This window comes from Mobula birostris, chromosome 8, assembly GCF_030028105.1.
Source record: "Mobula birostris isolate sMobBir1 chromosome 8, sMobBir1.hap1, whole genome shotgun sequence".
In the NCBI taxonomy this organism is placed as follows: Eukaryota; Metazoa; Chordata; class Chondrichthyes; order Myliobatiformes; family Myliobatidae; genus Mobula; species Mobula birostris.
In genome coordinates, this window is record NC_092377.1 from 65665841 (window position 1) to 65690551 (window position 24711).

General features: G+C 40.0%; 1 protein-coding gene across 4 annotated transcripts in view; it reads left to right on the forward strand.

Moving 5' to 3' along the window:
• LOC140201358 (rho guanine nucleotide exchange factor TIAM2-like) overlaps positions 1 to 24711 on the forward strand; it is a 278281-nt gene that overhangs the window by 93000 nt on the left and 160570 nt on the right. Inside the window, exon 3 of one of the 4 annotated variants that reach the window (XM_072265342.1) lies at positions 8503 to 8680. The exons of the other annotated variants lie outside the window; for them this stretch is intronic. The gene's annotated coding sequence lies outside the window, so the exon portion shown is untranslated. The remainder of the gene's footprint in view (positions 1 to 8502; positions 8681 to 24711) is intronic. 4 annotated transcript variants of the gene reach the window in all.

Below are 24711 nucleotides of genomic sequence, written 5' to 3' on the forward strand. Positions count from 1 at the left end.
TCTGATGCTAAATCGAGACTTCACCAACAGTCTCCTGCCCCAATTAAACAACATAGTGTCCCAAATAATCAAAGGGAATCCTGGCTACTTTCTCAATTAGTTTTTATTGTTTAAGAGTTGTCCCAAATAAGCCACTCCCCAATCAGCGGCTGGACCAGTTAACTGGAATCTACTGCATAGACTTTTTCTGGGCTGTTTGATCTAATGTAGTAAGCAGTTTTATTGTTAAATTCCAAGGAAATAATTTCTGTATTTGGGTTTAGACCCTTTCTGTTTTGAATAGAATTGCTAGAATGTATAGATAATGGAATAGGTAGCATTGAGTATATTGATAGATTTGCATTTATGACTTAGTAGTGAAGAATATGGCTGTATATGTACAGTGGCATCCATTAACAAAAGTAGTCTGTTAGCAAGCACCTTTTAATTGTGTTTGCTAATTATCATTTGTTTATGAGAAACCACTTACACATTTCTTCCTACCAAAACCAGTGTTTTCAGGAGGACAATGCTTTAAAGAGAACAACTAGCTTTGTAATAACTGAAATAGCAAAACCTACTCTTATCAATGACAAGTAACATTTTATTGCTGACCTTGCACAAATTTTGAAATTTATATAAAAAATACTTGTCCCTTGTATCATTGAATTTAATTGTTTCTTTTGAGAAACCTTTTAATTTATGTAAATTCTCATCACAGTGTAAATGACATGAGTATTTCTTGTGCTTAAATTGATTCAGCCAGTGTAATGCACACTCCTGGTGACAAGTTGAAATGTGTTTAAATTAGCACTAACATTTGTGAATACAGACCATTAACTTTTTGTTTGGTGGAACCCCAGCAGAATGTGTGGCTTTTGCATTTTTGTTCATTAAGACAAAGCTGTTCGCTCACTTACTGAGAAGCACCTGCTATTTTCTTCTAATGACTTTTTAATTGGCCATTGAATAATTGGTCATTAGAATGCTGGGCAGATGCATGAAATTTGTATTTGTGACGCACCCTTCTTTAGTTTTCTTACCAATTTCTCCCTTTTGAAGGGCTCTTTTGTAAGTGGCAGCATAGCAGACTATTTGCATCTCTTGCCTTAATTGAAATAGCTGGATGCTGCTTAGTGCCAAATGCCAAGCAGCTGTGGGCAATGATTATCTTACAATGATGTGCGTACATTGTTTTATCAATAGGTAGGTCTCACTGTAGTTGTATTGCAAGGAAAGCAACACTGGTACCATTTTTAACTAGTTAATTGATTGCCTTGAGCTGATCTGGGAAGAAATTTCCTGTTTGTCATTAATACAGGAGAATATTAATTAATGTGCTATACTGTTGTTCAGACACCTGATCAGTGTGTACAGGATGGACAGATACTTGGCAAAGTGAAAACAGGCTAGGGCAACAGACAGAGTTCCTCCCAACATTTTCAACATGATAGCTAAAAAATATCTAATACAGTTTGAGGCTAAATGGTCCCTCTTTTGGATGTGAAAAACCCTGAGTGGTGAATGTTTTTATTTGTAGTAAGAATTTTCCTGTAATATCGGTACTGTCTTGAATAGTTAAGAGATTTAAGATTTTGGAAATTTAACCTCCAAACACAGAGCCCCTACAGGAAGTCTACTATATTAGAAATGGCTATTTAATTAAAACAATGGGAGGATATAGATTTTGCCAGGAAAGTAAATTGTGAGTTTGAATAACGAGTTCACCAAGTATTTGAATATTTTGTTCATCAGAGCACTAGTGGAAGATGAAGGTGTTTCTGTGGTGTGAACAACTAGAGCTTCAGCAGTTAGTGTTGGGAATGAGGTATGTTTAAAATGCTCTTCAAATATTTGAATATCATTTTCTTTTATTTGGCAGCAGTTTGTGAAGGTTGTTATTGCAGATGTCTTTTCCAAATGTGCACCACTAGTTTTTTTTTGAACTGCTACGCAGATGGATGATTTTGGCATCAAGAAACACTGTGCTCTCAACATAACAGTATGGTTACACTCTCATAATGTCCCAGCTTGTGACAGCTTAGAAATTCCCATCTTTTTATGCAATTCTTCTTTCACTTCACAAAGAAAATACAGTGGATTCTGGTTAACTGGGATTCATCAGGACTAGTACATTTTGGCCCAATTAAGCGGCTACCCCAATTAGCCAAAGTTTTAGTGTGTGAAACTGTTGGGGGTTATCTTACTGCCTATTTCTCGGCAGCTATCAGTGACAAAAAAAATCACTTTTTTAAAACACAAACACGCGCAACTGACACTATTTTAAAAACTGTTTGTTCATTGACGCTCTTGCGTAGCTCATAAAGGCCACACAAGCTCGTGCGACTGACGCTAGTTAGAAACTGTTCAGCAACAGTGTCCTGCCCCAATTAAGTGTCATAGTGTCCCAAATAAGCAAAAGGAATCCTGACAATTTTCTCAATTTGTTTTTGTTCTTTAAGTATTGTCCCAAATAAGTCGCTAGCACAATTAACCGATGGCCCAATTAACTACAATCCACTGTAAGTATTCAATGTATTACCTAGTGAAGGTAGGTTTGAAGATTATGCTCCGACTATTCCATGTAATGCTTCCCACTTTGTTAGTTGAAATATCAAGTGAATAGCTCTTGGAGGTTCAATTATTGACACCTCCAACTTAAAAGTGGCTTTCTGGTGCATCAACTTTGATCATAAATGAGCATGTTTTATATGGGTAGAAATAAATATTCATAAATATGTTTACCTTTAGATATGGAGAACATAAATCATGTTGAATAGCATGAGTATTGTTGGTAGAAAGAAACTTGCTCTTTTGTTTTTGGGGAATCTTTGAATAACCTTCAAGGAGTGATGGCTATCATAGCTGTGGGAACTTGCAATGTGAAAATTGGTGATGCCACTCTGCATTTAAAAAGAGCTTTCTGTGTAATGCCATGTGCTAGGGCTTTTCTGGTGTGTGTTGGGAATAAATACATGTTAGCAGTGCATAATTTTGAATTTTAGGCCAATATATTTGAAGCAATTATTTCCTCAAATCCTGAAAGATTCATTTGAGTTTTTTTCCCCCAGCCTTTTTCCTTGATGTTAGAAGCATGGTAATATCACCCTCAGAATGCATGAGATATGTAAACATTTACCAGCCCAGATGAAGGATTTTGACCCAAAACGTTGACTGTCCATTTCTCTCCTTAGATGCTGCCTGACTTGCTGTGTTCCTTCAGCACTTCTTGTGTTGCTCCAGATTTCAACATCTGCTGCCTCATTTGTCTCCAGCTATGTGAATATTCTTTACTTCTCAGTGTTATTTTCTCCTTTTGAGCTCACTTTGTATAAGGCAAAGTTGCAGCAATGCTTTAGGTAGGAAATCCTAACAATTGACTCTAGTTTCCATTTGGCAGTCAGTAAATGCAGCAACAATTTCTAACAGACCCACGTTGTCTTGATTTGGATGAGAAGTATTGATCACGGTTATAAATATAATACTTTTACCTGATACCCTATGAAATGAATGTGAATCCTCAATACTCGAGTCAATGTGGGCTGGCAATCTGAAAACACAATTTCATATGCAGATGACAATTATAAACATGAGGTTCTGCAGATGCTGGAATGACAATTGTAGATGACAATTGCTGCTTTTTACCAAACTTTATAACACAAATTAAAGTTTCTTGATTTTTATGTTAATCTTTTGTTCTCAGCCTGGTATTTTTGTGTATCTGCATTTTTACAGGTAATAAATTGACAGTAAACTAAGTAAGACCCAAATATTGGAGTATAATTAAACCATTTTAATAAAACTGGGTTCAGATTCTGCTTAGATTCAGATTTACATGGATATGTGACACATACAGTGAATTGTCACAACCAGTGTACCCAAGGATGTGCTGGGGCAGCCCACCAGTGTTATCACACATGCTGGCACCAACATAGCATGCTCTCAATACTCAGCAGAACAACATGGAACACAACAAAACAGACACAACAAGAGCAAATTGGGATTCAAATTCCAGATTTATGATCAATCTTCAGTATTGACCCCGGAATAGCCAATGATGGGAACTCGAACTCCAGGAACACTGAGTGACTCCTCACGTGGGCATCTAATCCCGGGATCCCCTGGCCTGAGAGAGCCCGACACCCACAGATGTCCTTTGTCTTGGCCTTTGATCGCAGAGTGGATGCCTAGACTCTGGATGTTTACCATCTGCATGTTCAGATCACTGTATTTCGAGTGTGGAGCAGAGGCCTAAACTCTAACTGCTCCACATCCCTCTAATCTAACCAATAATACCCCCACATCCATATCCCTAAACCAGTACCTGCCCCCCCAGCTCCCCTCTCTGTCCCCAAAACCATCCCTACAAACTTAAAAACGTAACTCAGCCTGAGCCATGATCTCAACCAGATCTGTAGCTGGCAACATCTTGACTGGAAGAGTCTCAGCAAGCAGGGAAGTGTCTGTGGAGACAAAAGTAACTGATGTTTCAAATTTTATCTTTTTATTAGAATCTTTGAGCAGTGTAAGACTGTAAAAGTATAAGATTGAAGAGCATGCCTGTAAGCAAAGTTGTTCCGTCATGAGGGAATTTTATTCACTAACTCATTGAAATGTAAGAAGTTAAATATGATACTGGAACAGTTTGTTTGGAAACTTTATGCAGAGACATTAATACAATTATTCATTATGCAATTCAGATAGACTTGCTATTTTTCACCAGCTTTGAAAGAGTAAATGTGAAAAGGAAGAACATTTATGTTTATTGTAGCTGTCAAACTGGTAATTGAGATTTTGTGTCTCAAGTGTACTACTATAGTTAGGAATATTGGGATTATGTTGCATTTCGAGGCACAATTCGACATTTAGCCATAATGGGAGAAGACTCATGTGGTTGGTTAAATAATGTCAGTGCCGTACAACAGGAGAATCGTGACAGAGCCAAATAAGACTCAGATGTGTTTGCTTTCCATCATGGATAAATCATTGTATACGAAGAGGGAGATTAATCTATTGTGAAGAGGCAAATTACTGTGAGGTCCATAGCAATAAAATACTGAAGGCATGCCCTTGTCTTCCACCACTCCATCCCATTCTCCACACAAACACTATCCTGCCCTGCTGATTCCTGAGAGTCCACACATCCACCTCCCTAACTGAGATGAAAGGTGCCCATTCTCTGCCTGCCCACTATGAATTGTCCTACTGTTTAAATCCCTCGGTGGAGCAGATAAAAACCTTGACATCTGGGTAATTTCAGGCATTACCCACAGCTTTCCTGTCTTTAACTCCAATTTCTCAAGGGCTTTCATTCAAAATGCTTTTCTGAGTATCAATTGATGTTGATTCCTTCAGTGCTTTATTTAAACTAGGTGTAGAATATGTATAATTTATAAATATCTTGCCATGTAGTAATTATGTTGTCATAGAAAAGTAAGGGGTGGAATCATTTCTTATAAAATTTCTTGAGACCTTGCAAATATTTTGAACTTGAGAAATCTTTAAAGGACGAGTCCTTCTCTGTCTGAGAACAAATATGATTTCTGATGATTAGTTTAGGTTGTGACATTTGGGCAAATGGTAGTCTTAGGCCCAGTTGGTGTAACATAATATGAAGTCGTCAATCTGGAGGATCAAGGAAAATAAGTAATTTGATGCGTTGATGACCTGTTCTTCTCCCCTCTCCCCCCCCCCACACACACACACTCACTCACTCTTCTGTTGAGGTTGTAGTTTGTGGTCAAGCGAATTGCCCAGATTTTGCAGGGAAGCTCTGACTCTTGCAAATGTATCTGACCTTTCTCCACTTCAGTGCTGCCCATTTCTGGTGTCCTGCTTGGAATGCAATAACATTGCTGGGTAAATAACCTCCCCCCCCCCCCCAAAAAAAAACTTACATCAGGTTAGAGCTGGTTCAGGAACAGTCATAATATTCAGTCAACTTCACACTGCCAGAAATATGTGGTGTTTTGAGACCATCTGTGGCCACTTTATTGGGTACTTCCTGTACCTGATACAGCAGCCACTGAGTGTATTTCTGTATGTTTGTGGCCTTTTGCTGCTGTAACCCATCCAGTTCAAGGTTCAATGTGATGCACATTCAGAGGTGCTCTTCTGTTGTGACGTGTGGTTATTTGAGTTACTGTTGTCTTTCTGTCAGATTGATGCCAATTCTCATTTGACCTCTCTCATCAACAAGATGTTTTCACCCACTCAACTGCTGCTCACTGGGTGTTCTTTTTTGTTTTTCTACACCATTCTCTGTAAACTCTAAAGACTGTTGTGCATGAAAATCCCAGGTGATCAGCAGTTTCTGAGATTCTCAAATCATCCTCACTGGCACCAACAATTATTCTGTGGTCAGAGTCACTTAAATCACACTTCTTCTGCATCCTGATGTTTGTTCTGAATACCTGATCCCTTGACCGTGTCTGCATGCTTTGATACATTGAGTTGCCTGCCACATGATTGGCTGATTAGAGCAGGTGTACCTAATAAAGTGGTCACCGAGTGTATCTGTGGTACATAGCTTAGCCTGTTGTCAATCCCAACTCTCTCAAATGTGATGAATATTCTCCCCTCCATTCTCCACTGCTCAGTAGATCATAGAATCTTAGCTGCCTGATTCACTGGCAAGATTAAAAGCTTTTCTTTTGTCTTGTCCATTCTCTCGTATCCAGGTTTAAAAGCAATGATTTCATATCCATATTTTATTGTACCGCAAAATTATATGCAGGCACTTGAAGCCATTGTTTCAGGCATCTGATTTTTTTAAAAAAAATTTGTTACTTTCACTACAAGGAGGTGACCTTAAGTGGTTCATTTAACTTTACACCAAAACGTTTGAGTTGAATATTGAATTGCAAATCGTTTAGATTTGCTCTGTTGGTCATCATCCATGTAAGCTAGAGGGGCTTGCAAGAACTCTTTGTAAATATTACATTGCAGCATTGAATGCAATCATTTTAATGTCTTTTGTAAATGGCAAGAGCTAGAAGGCAGAATAAACCCTCACAATTGTTTGGAATAATAGTCAACTCTGAAGACCAATGAGAAGCCCTCAAGATCCAGTTTAATTTTTGCATGATATTTGTAAACAGTGATGAATTTGTGTTTTAATGTGGGCCAATTTGACTAGTTATAAAGATGTCACTGAAAGATTTGCATGACTTTTGTGACCTTTCCAACACTGATCCTGAAATCTATGTGACTCAAAATTCAATTAACATTTTTGAGGAAGTTGTGAAAGTTATCTGGTTGACAATTTGTACCTTGATTTTCATTGGCTTGCATTTGCTAAGTGAAGACATGAATCTCCTCAGGAGTCCTTTGACAGGTGGCTTAACAAAATATTGTTTGCCATCTGGCAGAGCATTCAAATTAATTTCACTCATACAGAGGGGCATAGATAGGGTCCTTTTCTCAGAGTTGGAAAATCAAGTGCTAGGTGGCATAGATTAAGTGAGAGGGGAGAGATTTAGTTGTAACAAGTGGGGCAAATTGTTCATGAAGATGGTAATCGAGATATGGAACAAGTTGCCAGAGGGAATGAATCAAGCAGGTACGTTAACATCAGTTAAAAGACACTTGGTCAGATACGTGGATAGGAGAGATTGAAATGCATGTGGGTCAAATACAGGCAAGTGGGACTAATTTAGAAGAGAATTTTGGTTGGCATGGAGCATTTTCTGTGCTGTATTACTCTGACTCGATTTGACTGTCCTTGGCATTGGGCACATCCAAATTTCATAAAATGAAATTAAGATAAATATACAAAGCTTCATGCTAAGCAAATATGGTGAACTTATTACCTTTTTTTGGTGGCTGCAATCTATTTCTGTACTTTCATCTCTCCTCAGCTAAGAACAGGTTGATTCTTGAAGTAATAACTGCGAACTTAGGAGTGTGTTTTATTTCATTTGCCTAAAATGTGAAGAGTTTCTGCAGTTCAGCAGTAGAGAAGGTTAATGGCTTACGTTTGTATGCATTGCTGTTTTAAAATAAAAGTAGGGACTCCATGTTTAGAGTAAGGTTGCTGAAACACTGAAACCTGATCATAATCTCCTTCATTTGCATGATGAGGGTAGAATACAATTAAATACTTATTGCCATTGCTTAGGGAAAGGGAGATTAATGCATCTAATCTTTATTCAACTCATCTGAAGGAAGACCATACCTGTGATATTCCTGGAGATCTAGAGTGAGTGTGGTACTTCATCCTTGCACAATGTGAGAATAAGATCTGCAAATTCTTCCCGAGCCTGATTATGAGAATCACTGGTATGGGGTATTTAATCATTTCTCAAGATAAGATTTTAATACCAACTTATACTCTTATGTGAGAAAAATAGATTAAACATTTGTTATTCATTCAGATGTTAGTTAATATTAAAACCACTCTCATGTTGATATCAAAGCGTGAGTTTATATTGCAGAAATGAGTATCTCTATTGGACACAGGAATTTGATGCTCCAGAAATTGGATGGATCCAGACTATGTCCTCTTCTCATTCCTGCCACCAGGTAGAAGATACAGAAACCTTAGGTCCCACACCAGAAGGTAAGGAACAGTTATACCCTCTGCCCATCAGGCTCTTGAACGGACATGGATTTTCAAGATGATGCCAGTGAACAATCCAACCAACAGTGATGTCTTGCAGACAGTTCAGGAACCTACTACTTTCACTGCTTGTGCTTTCAGGTATGGTTCTCAAACTGCGTGCGACTGGAGCCTGTAATGAACATGTTGATGATGTGTTTATGGACTGATTGATGTGGTGCTTTGCTGTCTCTGAGGGAATCTGGAGTGTGCAGCCTGGAGACATTGCTTCCCTCCATTTGAAGCATTGAGGGTGCGAGCCCATGATCAGCTCCATTGCTTTTCTCCGATTGAGGTGTCATGCAAGGTCGCCGCTTACGAAGATGAGAGTGGAGGACGGGCAAGTGTTTGATACCATCTGCCAGCGTTTGATCGGTCTTCCTCTCCCTATTGTTAGCTGCTGTCGGACGAAAGTGCAGGAGTCTTGGGATCCATGTTGCAAGGATTGATTGGAGAGGCTGAGGATTTGTTTTTGGGGACCTTGGAATTCATGTTGCATGTGTTCCTGTACTCTGTTTACATTTTTTTAAAATGTTTTTGAGAGGTTTGATTTGGGCGATCGATGCAGTCTGAGGTGCTGTAGCAAAGAATGTTTTGCTCTAAGGCCTGCAGTGGGTTAGCAGTGTGACGGTAAACTGAACTAAACTGAATACTATTGGACTTCTGGTTTGATGTTTGATATTCCATGTGCTGTCTGCTTGCTTTTTGTCTTTTGTGCGAATTGTTCTTTTTTGGCGCGTTGGGTGTTAGATATTTTTTTGAATGGGTTCCACGGTGGTTCCTTGTTCCGTGGCTGCCTGGAGGAAGGCTAATTCAGAGTTGTATACATCCTAATTAGACAACAGATGCATTTTGAATCTTTAACTTCACTCTGAACTGATTTTACAATTTGCAGACTCACTTTCAAGGACTCATTTATAAATCATGTTCTCAGTATTATATTTATTTGCAGTTTCTCTCCATTTCCACATTTAGTGTGTCAGTCTTCATTTATGTGTGGTTCTTTGTAAAATTCTTTTGTATTTGTTTTTCCCTGTAAATGCCTGCAATGAAATGAATGTCAGGGTAGTGTATACTAAGTGTATGTACTTTGATAATAAATATACTGTGAACTTTCAACTTTGAACTATTACACATTACATGTGTTATCGTACAAAAAGTGAAACTATTGCAGATGCTGAAATATAAAGTAAGAATAGTAAATGCTGAGCAGGTCAGATGTGAATCCTTCCTGTAAAAGCATGTACTGCAGGTGTTTTGTCTAAATATAAGGGCTGATCTGTAGCAAATGAATTGATGGTGAGTTGGAGCTTGACTCCAAATATTCACATGCACATTTGCTCCCTACACCATGCAGGTTCCCAATCAAGGTTGGGGTGACCATAGCTCTGGAGTAAAAATTAGAGACGTTGAATAGTTTCCCACTTGACCTGCAGATTATCTCCACTAGGAAGCCAAACGGAGATGAGAATGTGCAAAACTTTGGGAGTTATAAGAAAGGAGTACATGGATAGATGGAAGCAAGGAAGAAAGATAGTAGTAGGATTTTATATAGACAGGAATTGGGTAAGAGGAGGCGTTTGGAAACTAGGGTGAGATTTTTAAAATGGTCTTAAATGGGAGTCGGTGTAGAGCTGCAAGAATGAATAGATGGTAAATGGTCAGTGCCTTTTAGGACATGGAAAGCAGAATGTTAGATGGGAAAATAGAACAGGGAAGTCCTCCAGGCGTGCTTCAGAAGTGCAGATACTAGAAGCAGCAAAGAATGAATGGGAAAAGTGCCATATTTACGCTTGTTATCCTAAGTTTCAGAAGTGGGTTTATGGAGTAATGTAAATTGGGCAATGTTATAGAGCTGGAAGTAACTTTGGTGTGAACATGTGGTTAAAAGCTCACTTCAAAGACTAATATAATAAGTTTATCAGAGCATAGGGTCATTCTGGTGGCTTGGAATGTATTTTTTTAAGGAGAATCAGAACAATGAGTTTGATTTTCCTTGTGTTACAATGGTGCAACTTTATCTTTCTCCTTTGAATAAAGTATATGGTTTAGAAAGAATAAAGAGGCTCATGTAAATGATGTGGCAGAATTGGATATTGTCCACTTGAGGAAATAGATGCTGTGCTTTCTTCTAAAGGGGGGCAAAGCAGAGGTTGTTACTGTAGGCTAATGCTCATGAAGTGGGAATGGGAATTGGTTGAATATTGAGATCAACTGTGCTAAATGCAACAGACAAGTTGAGAGTACAGTCGGCCCTTTGTATCCGCAGGTTCCACATCCGCAGATTCAACCAACCGCGGATCGAAAATACTGTACAAGTATCCCCTGCTATCCGAAAGTAGAGTGTTTCCATGAAAACTTTCGTAAGCCGAACCCAAAAAATAACCTACCAAATAACACACAAAACCAAAAATAACACTAACATATAGTAAAAGAAATGATATGCTACTAGCAGAACCAATAGTAACATCGGCAGCTTTCAAGGTTCTTTTTCTCTGCGTGTAAGTAGTATGAATGGTGGATGCGGGCAAGTTCAACGTATGCACAATGTCTTTATTTCATTCACCACGATCGAAACACTTAATTATATCCAGTTTTACGCTAAGCATAACCACCCTTACTAGCTCTCTTAGGCTTTTCTGATACTTTAGGACATATCTTGCTAACGGATGCACAAAACAAATCAAGAAATAACTCTCGCTGCTCGGGGTGCAGACTACCTCTATAATGGCTCGCCGCAAAACAAACGCTGAACACTATTTTCGCTTTTCATAACACCCATACGAGCTCTCTTAGGCTTTTATATAAGGGACTTGAGCATCCGCGAATTTTGGAATTCGTGGGGGTTCCCGGAACCAATCCCGCGTGGATACGGAGGGCTGACTGTATAGGATATCAGTTGCAAATTTGTTTTCATATTCTTGCTGTGGATTTTTGCTTGAACAGACTGAAATGCTGAATTCCCGTAAATAAAATTATGGACATGGTAAATAAAAGACATACAAGTATTTTGGAGAAGAAAAAATTAGATGGGCGACGTGGTGATGATTTACAAACAGAAAAATACAGATTTACCTTCAGATAAACGGTGATGAAAAAATTAGAAGGAGATGGTGAGAGCTGTTAGCAAGATGACACAGTGATACAGCATCCCTGGGTTTCATGCAGATCTCTCATGCTGTCTCTGTGGAGTTTGCATGTTTACCGTGTGACTCCAGTTTCCTCCCACCTCATGAGAACATGCTGGTCGTTAATTGACTAGTGTAAATTGCCCTGAGTGCTGATGGGTGGTAGGAGAATTGGGTATGAGAAAGGAAATAAGTAAGAGAACAGAATCAATGTGTGTCAATGGGTGCCACCCCCTATGTCATTAGGAGGGGAACCAGAATGTTAGAGCAGATAGTGAGGTGGAGGAGGATAAAGGTCATGCGAGAACTGTAAGTATAGTGCATGGAGTAAAGCCAGATCTAGCATATAAAGAGGCTTTGATGAAAGAGAAACAGAATAAAGGGTGTAAAGGTAGTAAGGTAGAAGGGCTAAAGTGCATGTACTTCAATGCAAGAAGCATCAGGAACAAAGGTGATGAACTGAGAGCTTGGATACATACATGGAATTATGATGTAGTGGCCATTACAGAGACTTGGCTGGCACCAGGGCAGGAATGGATTCTCAATATTCCTGGATTTCTGTCCTTTAAAAGGGATAGAGAGGGGTGAAAAACGGGAGTATGGGTGGCATTACTGGTCAGGGATACTATTACAGCTACAAAAAGGGTGGGTAATGTAGCAGGATACTCTTCTGAGTCAGTACAGGTAGAAGTCAGGAACAGGAAGGGATCAGTTACTCTATTGGGAGTATTCTATAGGCCCCCTGGTAGCAGCAGAGATACCAAGGAGCAGATTGGGAGGCAGATTTTGGAAAGGTGTAAAAATAACAGGGTTGTTATCATGGGTGACTTTAACTTCCCTAATATTGATTGGCACCTGATTAGTTCCAAGGGTTTAGATGAGGCAGAGTTTGTTAAGTGTGTCCAGGATGGATTCCTGTCACAGTATGTGGACAGGCCGACCAGGGGGAATGCCATACTAGATCTAGTAGTAGGTAATGAACTGGGTCAGGTCACAGATCTCTCAGTGGGTGAGAATCTGGGGGACAGTGACCACCACTCCCTGGCCTTTAACATTATCATGGAAAAGGATAGAATCAGAGGGGACAGGATAATTTTTAATTGGGGAAGGGCAATTTATGAGGCCATAAGGCTAGAACTTGCGGGTGTGAATTGGGATGACGTTTTTGCAGGGAAATGTACTATGGACATATGGTCAATATTCAGGGATCTCTTGCAGGATGTTAGGGATAAATTTGTTCCGGTGAGGAAGATAAAGAATGGTAGGGTGAAGGAACCATGGGTGACAAGTGAGGTGGAGAATCTAGTCAGGTGGAAGAAAGCAGCATACATGAGGTTCAGGAAGCAAGGATCAGATGGGTCTATTGAGGAATATAGGATAGCAAGAAAGGAGCTTAAGAAGGGGCTGAGGAGAGCAAGGAGGGGGCATGAGAAGGCCTTGGCGAGTAGGGTAAAGGGAAACCCCAAAGCATTCCTCAATTATGTGAAGAACAAAAGGATGACAGGAGTGAAGATAGGACCAATTAAAGATAAAGTTGGGAAGATGTGCCTGGAGGCAGTGGAAGTGAGCGAGGTCCTCAATGAATACTTCTCCTCGGTATTCACCAATGAGAGGGAACTTGATGACAGTAAGGACAATATGAGTGAGGTTGATGTTCTGGAGCATGTTGATATTAAGGGAGAGGAGGTGTTGGAGTTGTTAAAATACATTAAGACGGATAAGTCCCCGGGGCCTGACGGAATATTCCCCAGGCTGCTCCACGAGGCGAGGGAAGAGATTGCTGAGCCTCTGGCTAGGATCTTTATGTCCTCGTTGTCCATGGGAATGGTACCAGAGGATTGGAGGGAGGTGAATGTTGTCCCCTTGTTCAAAAAAGGTAGTAGAGATAGTCCAGGTAATTATAGACCAGTGAGCCTTACGTCTATGGTGGGAAGGCTGTTGGAAAAGATTCTTAGAGGTAGGATCTATGGGTGTTTAGAGAATCATGGTCTGATCAGGGACAGTCAGCATGGCTTTGTGAAGGGCAGATCGTGTCTAACAAGCCTGATAGAGTTCTTTGAGGAGGTGACCAGGCATATAGATGGGGGTAGTGCAGTAGATGTGATCTACATGGAATTTAGTAAGCATTTGACAAGGTTCCACATGGTAGGCTTATTGAGAAAGTCAGAAGGCATGGGATCCAGGGAAGTTTGGCCAGGTGGATTCAGAATTGGCTTGCCTGCAGAAAGCAGAGGGTCATGGTGGAGGGAGCACATTTGGATGGGAGAGTTGTGACTAGCGGTGTCCCACAAGGATCTGTTCTGGGACCTCTACTTTTCGTGATTTTTATTAATGACTGGGATGTGAAGGTAGAAAGGTGGGTTGGCAAGTTTGCAGACGACACAAAGGTTGGTGGTGTTGTAGATAGTGTAGAGGATTGTCGAAGATTGCAGAGAGACATTGATAGGATGCAGAAGTGGGCTGAGAAGTGGCAGATGGAGTTCAACCCAGAGAAGTGTGAGGTGGTACACTTTGGAAGAACAAACTCCAAGGCAGAGTACATAGTAAATGGCAGGATACTTGGTAGTGTGGAGAAGCAGAGGGATCTGGGGGTACATGTTACAGATCCCTGAAAGTTGCCTCACAACTAGATTGGGTAGTTAAGAAAGCTTATGGAGTGTTAGCTTTCATAAGTCGAGGGATAGAGTTTGAGTCGCGGGGTAATGATGCAGCTCTATAAAACTCTGGTTAGGCCACACTTGGAGTACTGTGTCCAGTTCTGGTCGCCTCACTATAGGAAGGATGTGGAAGCATTGGAAAGAGTACAGAGGATATGTACCAGGATGCTGCCTGGTTTAGAGACTATGTATTATGATCAGAAATTAAGGGAGCCGGGACTTTACTCTTTGGAGAGAAGGAGGATGAGAGGAGACATGATGGAGGTATACAAGATATTAAGAGGAATAGATAGATTGGATCGCCAGCGTCTCTTCCCCAGGGCACCACTGCTCAATGCAAGAGGACATGGCTTTAAGCTAAGGGGTGGGAAGTTCAAGGGGATATTAGAGGAAGGTTTTTTACTCAGAGTGGTTGGTGCGTGGAATGCAATGCCTGAGTCAGTGGTGGAGGCAGATACACTAGTGAAATTTAAGAGACTACTAGACAGGTATATGGAGGAATTTAAGGTGGGGGGGTTATATGGGAGGCAGGGTTTGAGGGTCGGCACAACGTTGTGAGCCGAAGGGCCTGTACTGTGCTGTTCTGTTCTATGTTCTATGAAGTATTTAAATATGAAACGAGCACACTGGGTATTGAGTAGCCTAAACAGGAAGGATCTAATCAGCAGTTTGTGCAATGCTGTAGGAGAAATGTACAAAAGGAGGAGAGATGTGGAAAGGGTTTGACAGCGAGATGCCGAAGGGCAGAGTCACCAGTGGTGGTTTGTAGGAAAGAAGAATCTGCCCTTTTGTAAATTTGATTTGAACAATATTTTCCAGCATCCATTTTATAATAAGGATTGTGTAAGCAATGCTGCTTTTATTGGTAACTATGATATGGAATTAATGGGCTGAGGGAAGCATTGCTGATTTTCAGTTAGTAGCATTTGTTAGTTACAAATTCTCATCCAGTTCCCTCCCCACCCTCATGTTTTAATGTTTGGAAATATCAAGCCATGAATTCAGTTGTTTGGTTTTAAATATAATCAACAGTTTTGAAATCTTCCTTGACTACATCAGATTTCCTATTCTGAAAGAAAGAAGTGATAAAAATTGGTTTTGAATTATTTCAAAATAAACATTAAATGGTGCTCCCTAACTCCAGTTGCTGTATTTAATATTATTTCCAAGAAGAAAGAGCATATTTTATTAACCTTAAACAATATGTTATGGTCCCCCTAAACAGAAAATGCTAATGAGTAACATTGAACCTGCTTTCAGGATCTTCGTCTGCTTTCCTAGCTGGGTATCACAGTGGGAAGCGACTTCTAAAATAAAAGGTAACCAAGCTCTTCGTGGATAAAAGGTCTATGTGGTGTTTGCTCTCCATTCACCCCATGACTGAAAACTCATAGTTAAATCTGTTTATTAATTCAGTCATTATCTGCAGCTTAAATTCAATGCTACTCCCCAAGTACACCTAATTCCCTGGTTGTGTAATTCATTATTCAGCAATGAAAAATTCTGAACCATCTCTGCTTGATGCACGTGACAGTTCTATATTAGACATACGCATAAGTAATCTAAACACAGAAGTTGGATTCTGGATGCAGAGAATGATTAACAGTTACTTTTGAAGGAAATTCTGGCACATTTTGGAAGAGTTGCATTTAATTGAAATGCAGCAAAATAGCAGGCTGTCAGGTTGCATCAATGTCATCAGCTGAAACATGGCTTACCAATTACTTAGTATAGCCAGGTGCTGAAGTATTCAAATCATTTCTACCTCTTCTGCCCTCTAGACTTATTCCATACCCTTGATTATGCTGGATTACAGTTCTGCAGGAATTATCCATTCATTGGTTCCTCTCCCAGTGCCACCTTTGGAAACCTAAACAGGGTGTCACCATAATTGTCAAGCCACATCTTCTCTTCAACTCTGTACATTCCAGACTTTTACCTCTCAAAACCTGCTGATGCCAATTAGGCATTTTATATGAAAGCTAATGACTATAAATTTTGTAGCAGTCAGCAACAAAATTTGGGTTTCAAAGCTATCCCTTCTGAATCCAGGTAAATAGTAGCTTCTCAGTTTCTATATCTGTTAAGGAGAGATCCCACTTGAAACCTCCTTTCATCCTGATCTCAGTTCCAACCTGTGTGTATGTGCATGCGCACGCGCACACACGCGCACACACGCACACACACGCACACACACACACACACACACACACACACTCACTGCAAACCACCAGTGGGGTGGTGTCAACAGGACTATTTATGCCACAGGTAAGTAAATGCATGCCCTAAGCAAAAGAAAAAGTTAAACTCACCAAGATAGTATTATACGCCCTTTAGTTTGTGTGCATTGTGATAAGCCATTAGGGAAATATGTAAAGGAATCATTTTTTTATTGCTTTTAATTCTTTATTTCTGATGATTTCTTGATTTTTATTTTGTTATTGATATGATATTTAGCTATGGTTTTCGGTTTTAGCTATTTAGCTATGGTTATTGATATGATTTTTAGCTATTTAGCTATGGTTATTGATATGATATTTAGCTATGGTTTAAAGGTGGATATGCTCATGAATTGTGCAGTTTGCCTGGCAACTTACAGCATGTTTTAACGCTGGTCAATGGTACTTGCTTCTGCCTTTTATTTCGAAAGCACCTTGTTCAATGAGCACTGTGCAAACAGGTGCATCTGAGTTTCACTGGGTTCGTTCTCCAGCAAGTAAATGACATATATTTCTATTAAACTATATTGAAAACTTTTTCCACTTGTACCATTCAAGTGATTAAGTATAAACTGTAAATAATTGAATAATTGTGTAATAATCTGATGGAATCTATTCATTCAGTCATCTTTCAGAAGAATGCATTGGTCTGCAGCTCATGTTCTGTTTCTGCTTACACCAGTGACTTGATGAACACAGGAAAGAAGTGCAATGGTTGCCTACGTATTGCATTGCCCAAGAGCTTTGAATACATAAGGTTTGTTTTGCACCACAAAATTGAGATATAAGTGGGTTATAATTTACTGGGATTTGTGCATTAGAACCAATTCATTTACTCAGTATGTGGGGAACAGAAATGTGGATCATAGCTCCAACCCAAATCAAATTTTCTGTGATTTCTGATTTCCTGAACTTGTAGCACAGTTCAAACATCAACAATGCTAGTGGTCCTGGTTAATGTATTCAAATTCATATTCAGATTCATAAATTGGAAAGGAAATCAATTAGCAAATTTAAAACACTAAAATCAGATATCCCACCCTACAAAAACTCATTTCAGGGAGGTAGCACCATCAATTTGCGGGAGACCCCCAGAACTTCCGGAAGGGGTGGGATGTCTGCAATAGAGTAGCTCCTTAGCAGTTAGCCAGCTAGTTTAAATAATGTTAGCTATGCTAATGAACGAATGACACCTGTTAAGCTCACCTCAACATGTCTTTTACAGTCTTAACCCACCACGGGAAATAGAAAAGTCACTGTTGCAAACAACACAGCGAGCAACACTGTCATTATTTTCACCCCTATTAGGCAGGGGTACACTTTAGTGTAGTCTGGGGTGACATAGGTTTTATATTTTCTTTTTTTGGAACACTCTGCCATGTCGTGCTCTCTCTCTCATGGTCGCTTGCGCACTCTCTCTTGCTATCTCTCTCTCTCTCGCTCGCTCTCAAAAAAATTGATTTCTGTGATATTGTATATAATTTGCGGGCATCAGGGAGCCACTATTAATATGCAGGAGACTCCCGGAACTTCCGGGAGAGGTGGGATTTCTGTAAAATTATGTCACTGTTTGTTGGAACTATTACATTGTGCAGGATACGACACTAAGGTGCTTGCATGCAGCACCAATGAAAGTTAAGTATTAAAAATACCATTAGGAACAACATTTTGGGGGCCAGGATTGTTGATGCACCTATGGTGTCACTAGTGGTCTTGGACCACAACTTGAATAAATTGCATGAGCTATACCTGTTCATTTGACAACATAAATCAACTTCCCCTTGCGCCTGTATGTGTTGCTGGAGGCACCAGCGGTGGCTCTTAGTGTAGATCCAGAGCTTGTGCCTGCCGGACTTTACAATGGAGCTATAGTGTTGTTCACTACACTTGCAATGAGGTAAATTTGAATAAAGGAATCAAAGACCAGCATTGCAGTTATAATAATAATAATCTAGAAAAATAGTAATATGGAGATACCTGGTTTTCACAAGTGTTCTGTTCTTCAGCGATCCATGTAAGCAGTTCAGAGACTTGGGATTTTTAAACAAAATGTGCAAGCTAGCGTGAGCTTTAACCCAACCCAGATGCTCCCCAACAATAGAATCTTCCAGTTACCAAGCAACAGTTTAATTGAAGTCTGATTTCTTGTACTCTTTGGTTCCAAAATGATTTAGAATAAATTGTGGTAAAATAAATATACAAGTTTACCATGTCCCTAACTTACTTTTCTGCAAGTTTTAGGTGAGAGAATTCCTCAGTTCAGGTCAAAGAAGATGAATTGAGCCTTGCTTGGATATTTTGTGCAGATCCCACATTTTGGAAAATTCATACAGTGAGTTTGAGTTAGAACATGATTGTGCAAATTTCAATTGAAGACACCTGTGAAAACCTTTTCCCAATGTAATGGTAGCATAAAATTTGCTTACTGCTCATTTGAGTTCTTAACTGGAGAGGCATTTGATTTTGGGACTGAGAGGATTAATTCTACTCAGTTTATAATGAATCCTGAATTCATGTCACAGCATGAATATTCAATTGCATTCTTTTTCTGAGGTGGAGCAGTCCCTCTGTTTGTTTGTGGTGGAATGCTGATGTTGCTAAATGCTTCATATTAGACAAATGGAATAATTGTATTTTGTTTCCATGATGTTAATTGATTGAATAGAAATCTGGTTCTTAACTTGAAGTATTTGTTTTACACTTGCTGATGTTACCTTAGTTTCGGTTGAAGGAAGACTACCCAAAAGCACATAGGTATTCATTTTAATTTGCATCATCCTGCAAATTCAGACTGATTCCACAAGCATGATCGATATTGAAATGACATGAAATTGAAAACTTTGGAAATTGGTTTTGTCAATCAGGGCAAATTTACTGTGGCAAGACATTGATTTCACAGACATTAAACTACCGTAGTATTAGTATGCTGTTAAAATAAATTTTATTTGCTTCAGATAATGATGCTGGTTGGAGGATGAAAGTGAAGCAAAGTATTGCCCATGGTAATATAGAATGTTGCTACATCGTCAGAGGTTTTTATTTCCTTTCGACCAAAGGAGAGTATTTAGTAAGTTCATTTTAGAAGGGAAGTATGCACCATACTTGCCTGGGATGCACAGTCATCGGTTGGCCTTTGCGAGGATTACAACTCCACGTTCTCTAACCCGGAAGGAGAATGGTGGAATTCTTTGCTGTGGTTGACCTAAGTCTGGATATCTCATCAGGGCGGATGCAAAGACACTTTCTAAAGACACCCATAATTTAACGTATATTTGGAAGTCACTAAAATGTTGTCATTTTGTACTGAACTGTAATCTAAACTTATATATGAAATATGGATATTTATAATACAAAGAAAGGCAAATTGCATCTCTTTGTGTATAATTTTATTCTAGGTGGAGGGTGTGGAAAATCCACTGGGAACTGCCATTTCTTGTCACTTGTTAATTCTGTTGACTATCAGTCACTCCCTTGTTTGTCACACCCCTCCCCCACCAATGTAAAGAGAAATTATGGCTAAGCTTTTAGATGCGGAAATGATGAACAATATTGACAGAGAAAATCATCCAGCTTCCCCATTTATTTTAGAGATCATTAGGTACCTCATGAGTAGTCTTTAAATGAGCAAGTAGTTCTCTGGTTCTTTCAGAATGGGAAATCACAGTCTCTTTGCAAAATTTTTTCATTTTCCCCTTGCAAACCATTGCAGCGTTGCTGTCTGAGTTCTGAAAATACTGATGCTCTTGCAGCATGGTGATCAGTGGTGATTTCTGTTTGAGAAACGTGAGCAGGTGCCAGATGTTTTCAACCACATACTGTCTGTTCAAAGGCATATGGTGTAATTTAATGTGGACACCTTCAGGCTGTTTGTTTAACAGTATTACATTGTCAGCGTGAGATTGAAGGAGTGCTTTGGGCTTCACTTTGGCTAATGATGCAGTCTCCAATTGATGAAATTGATGTCCATTCTGGTAGTTTCCACATGGCAAAATCTGGGGAGTTGTGAGCACCAAATGATGATAAAAAACTGAACATATTCTGTTCTGTACACTAAGAGCTATGAGATGTTTCCTAAAGCAAGTCTATTAAGGAGCAGTCAGTTAACTATTCCTTCAGATTTGAGTATACACAGGAATTTAAAATTTTGGAGAACATGGAGCAGTATATCATAGGATCAGGCCCTTTGGCTCAGAATAACTAATTGAGTTTGTTATCAAATGCCCAACTACACTAATCCCTTCTGCCTACACCGTGTCCTCTGTGTATTTGCCTCTACCACCAACCCTGGCAGAGCATTTAAGGCACCCAACACTGTGTGTAAAGATAAAAACTTATAAAATTAGCCACACAAGATGGTGCCGATAGGTGGTGACTCTGCATTCAGCTCTGATGGGAATGGTCAAATATTCCCATTCAGGATTACTGCAGCTGAAATCCACTCTCACAGCCATGGGTACTTCAGTAAGCAAAATCATTTTCAGATGTTTAAGAAGTCTACTGATACTCAAAACCGTCGGATCCTGGACTACAGGCTCAGGCCACGAGTGTATTTCCCCTTTAAGAAAAACAAGCGTGGAAGATGAGCCAGAATGCAGGTATGATTAAAATGCAGAGACCACAGCACCAGAAAGTATGGTCAAGGGAGGCAGAGAGGAGTGCTTACAGGACTGCTTTGAGTTGGCGGATTTGACAATATTCAGGGATTCATCTTTGAGTCTGAATGAATACGCCATAGTTGTCACCAACTTCATCAAGACCTGTGCTGGATGAGTTTGTGCCTTCGAGAATGTACCAGACAAGCCCAAATCAAAAGCCATAATGAACCAGGAAATTTGTAGTCTGCTGAGGGTTAGATCTGTGGTATTCAAGACCAGTGATCCATAACTATACAAGCAGTCCAGGTACAAACCATGGAAAGCTATTTTAACAGTGAAAAACATTTCCAATGAAAGTTAGACAGAATTGGATATACATCAGCACTGGCAGGGCTTGCAGGACGTTACTTCTGACAAGGTGAAACCTAACGTCATGGATGGCTATGATGCTTCACTCTCAGATGAGCGCAAGCCTTTTATGCACACTTTGAAAGGGAGAATAAAACTATACCTGTGCGAATCCCTGTAGCATCTGGTGACCCTGTGATTTCTGTCTTGGAGGGAAAACCCTCGCAAGACATCAGGCCGCGATGGTGTATCTGATACAGCACTGTAAGACTCTGCTAGATAACTGATGGGACTGTTCAAGGACATCGTCAATCTCTCACCGTGGTAGTCATAGGTTCCCACCTGCTTCAAAAGGGCGACAATCGTAAGAAGGACAGAGACTATCACCCAGTTGCACTCAATCTACTGTGATGAAATGCTTTGAGGAGTTTGTCATAGCTGGAATCAACTTTTGCCAAAGCAAGATCAGGACCTGCTGCAATTTGTGTATCACCACAATAGGTCAACCGTGGATGCAGTCTCACTGGCTTTTGACTCAGCCTTGCACAGCCAGACAATAGCAATACCTACATCAATTACAGTTCAGCATTCAGTATAATCCTACCCTCAGTTCCAAATCCAAATCTGTGTCTCTATATTTCCCTCTTCAACTGGATCTTTGACTTCCTCACTGGGAGACCACAATCAGTGTGGATTGAAATAACATCTCCTCTTCGCTGATGGTGAACACTGATGCCCCCTCTAAAATGCGGGCTTATCCCACTGCTGTACTTTCTCTGCACTCATGACTGTATGACTAGACACAGCTCAGACACCATCTATAAATCTGCCAATGTCACAACTGTTGTGGGCAGAATTTCAGATGGCAATGAGGAGGCATACAGGAGTGAAATCAATCAGCTGGTTGAGTAATGTCACAACAACAACCTTGCACTCATTGTCAGTAAGATCAAGGAATTGATTGTGGACAGGAAGGGGAAGTCGAGGGAACACAACCAGTCCTTACTGAGGGATCAGCAGTGGAAAGGGTGAGCAGCTTCAAATCCGTGGCTGTCAACATCCATGAAAATCTATCCAACAAGTTGATGCAATTGCAAAGAAGGCACAGCAGCAGCTATATTTCAGGTGGAATTTGAGGAGACTTTGTATGTCACCAAAAGACTTGCCAATTTCTACAGATGTACCATAGAGAGCATCCTAACTGGTTTCATCACTGTTTGGTATCAGGGAACCATGGCATGGAGCTGGGAAAAAGCTGCAGAAAGTTGTTAACTCAGCCAGCTCCATCGTGGGCACTAGTTTCTGCAGCATCAAGGACATCTTCAAAAGATGATGCCTCAAAAAGGCGGCATCCATCATTCAGGATGCCCATCGTGCAGGACATATCTCGTCTCATTGCTACCATCTAAGAAGAGGTACCGAAGCCCGAAGAAACAAACCCAATGTTTCAGGAACAGCTTCTTCCCCTCTGCCATCAGATTTTTGAATGAACAATGAACCCATGTACATTACCTCACTTTTCAAAAAAAACATTTTTTTCCTCTTTTTCGTTGCACTACCTTATTTAACTTAATATTTTAAATGTATTGTTGTAATTAATAGACTTTTTCTTATTATGCCTTGCAACGTACTGCTGCCACAGTACAGCATTTCTCACAAACTACCCACCAGTATGACTTTGAACTGTGGGAGGAAACTGGACATTCAGAGGAGCTCACAAGGAAAATGTACAAACTCTTTACAGACATCGATTATATGCCTTGGTAATATCCATGTGAACTTATCTAGATCTCTACCTTCATCAATTTCTCAAAATTCATTTGTTAGTAAAACATGACTTGCCCCATGCAAATCCATGCTGCCTGTCCCTAATTTGGCCATTGTTTTCCAACATGCTCATAAATCCCATTCTCAAGAATCTAATAACTTTAACTTTCAGGTTTATCCCTGTTTCTGTTCTTGAACAATGGAACAATGCTAGTTACTTGCTAGTTCTTCAGGACCTGGCTGATGCACAGTATTAGATTTATGCCACACATACTGCTTAAAAAAAATGCATATGCTTACCTGTCAAGACTTTGCAAAGTGTCACTTAGAAGATATTGTTAAGATGTGGAAGAAGGTCTTGTGGTCGGATGAGACTAAAGTGGAACTTCTTGGCCTCAACACTAAGCGGTACGTGCGGCATAAATCTTAATATTGTGCATCAGCCTGGTAACACCATCCTTACTGTAAAGTAAGGTGGAGGTCGCATCATGCTCCAGGGATGCTTTTCAGCAACAGGGATGAAATCTGGTCAGGATTGATGAGAAGGTAAGAGCTGCTAAATACAGAGAGATTGTGGATAAAAACCAGTTAGCCTCTGCCAGAAAGCTTAATCTGCGGAGGAAGTTTTTCAGCAGGGTAACGATTCAAAGCACACTGCCAGAGCAACCATAGAGTGGTTTCAAATAAAGAAAATTGATGTCCTTAAGTGGCCCAGTCAGAGTCCTGACCTTAACTCAATTGAACATCTCTGGCAAGACCTCAGAATTGCTGATCACTGCTGCTCGCCAACTAACCTGGCACAGCTTAAGCAGTTTTGCAAGGAGGAATGGGCAAATCTTGCTCCATCACATTGTGCAAAGCCAAAAAAGACAACTGGCTATAATAACTGAGAGGTGGTTCAACTAAATATTATAAGACCATAAGATATAGGAGCAGAAGTAGGCCATTCAGCCCATTGAGTGGTCTCCGCCATTCAATCATGGGCTGATCCAATTCTTTCAGTCATCCCCATTCCCCTGCTTTCGCCCCATACCCTTTGATGCCCTGGCCAATCAAGGACCTATATTGCTGCCTTAAATACACCCAATGATTTGGCCTCCATACTGAGCAAAAGGGGAAGAATATTTTTGAGCTGCTGCCATTTCAGTTTTTGAATTTTTAGCTTTTCATGCTTTACAGTTTTCCCTGTTTTTTTGTGTTCTACTGTGAAAAATTAAAACAATCAAAAATTTTCAGTTAAATTGATAAATCCTTGGTTGTAGTCATTTGTGTGAACAAAGGGTTGAGGAGCACTGTAATTCTACTGTAGTAATGTACTTTTCTTTGAATCTACACACACAGACTCAGTGGATGAGTATATCTGCGATATTAACCCAGACTAATAGCACAACTCCTCCCCCCCCAACTCTTTTATCTTGT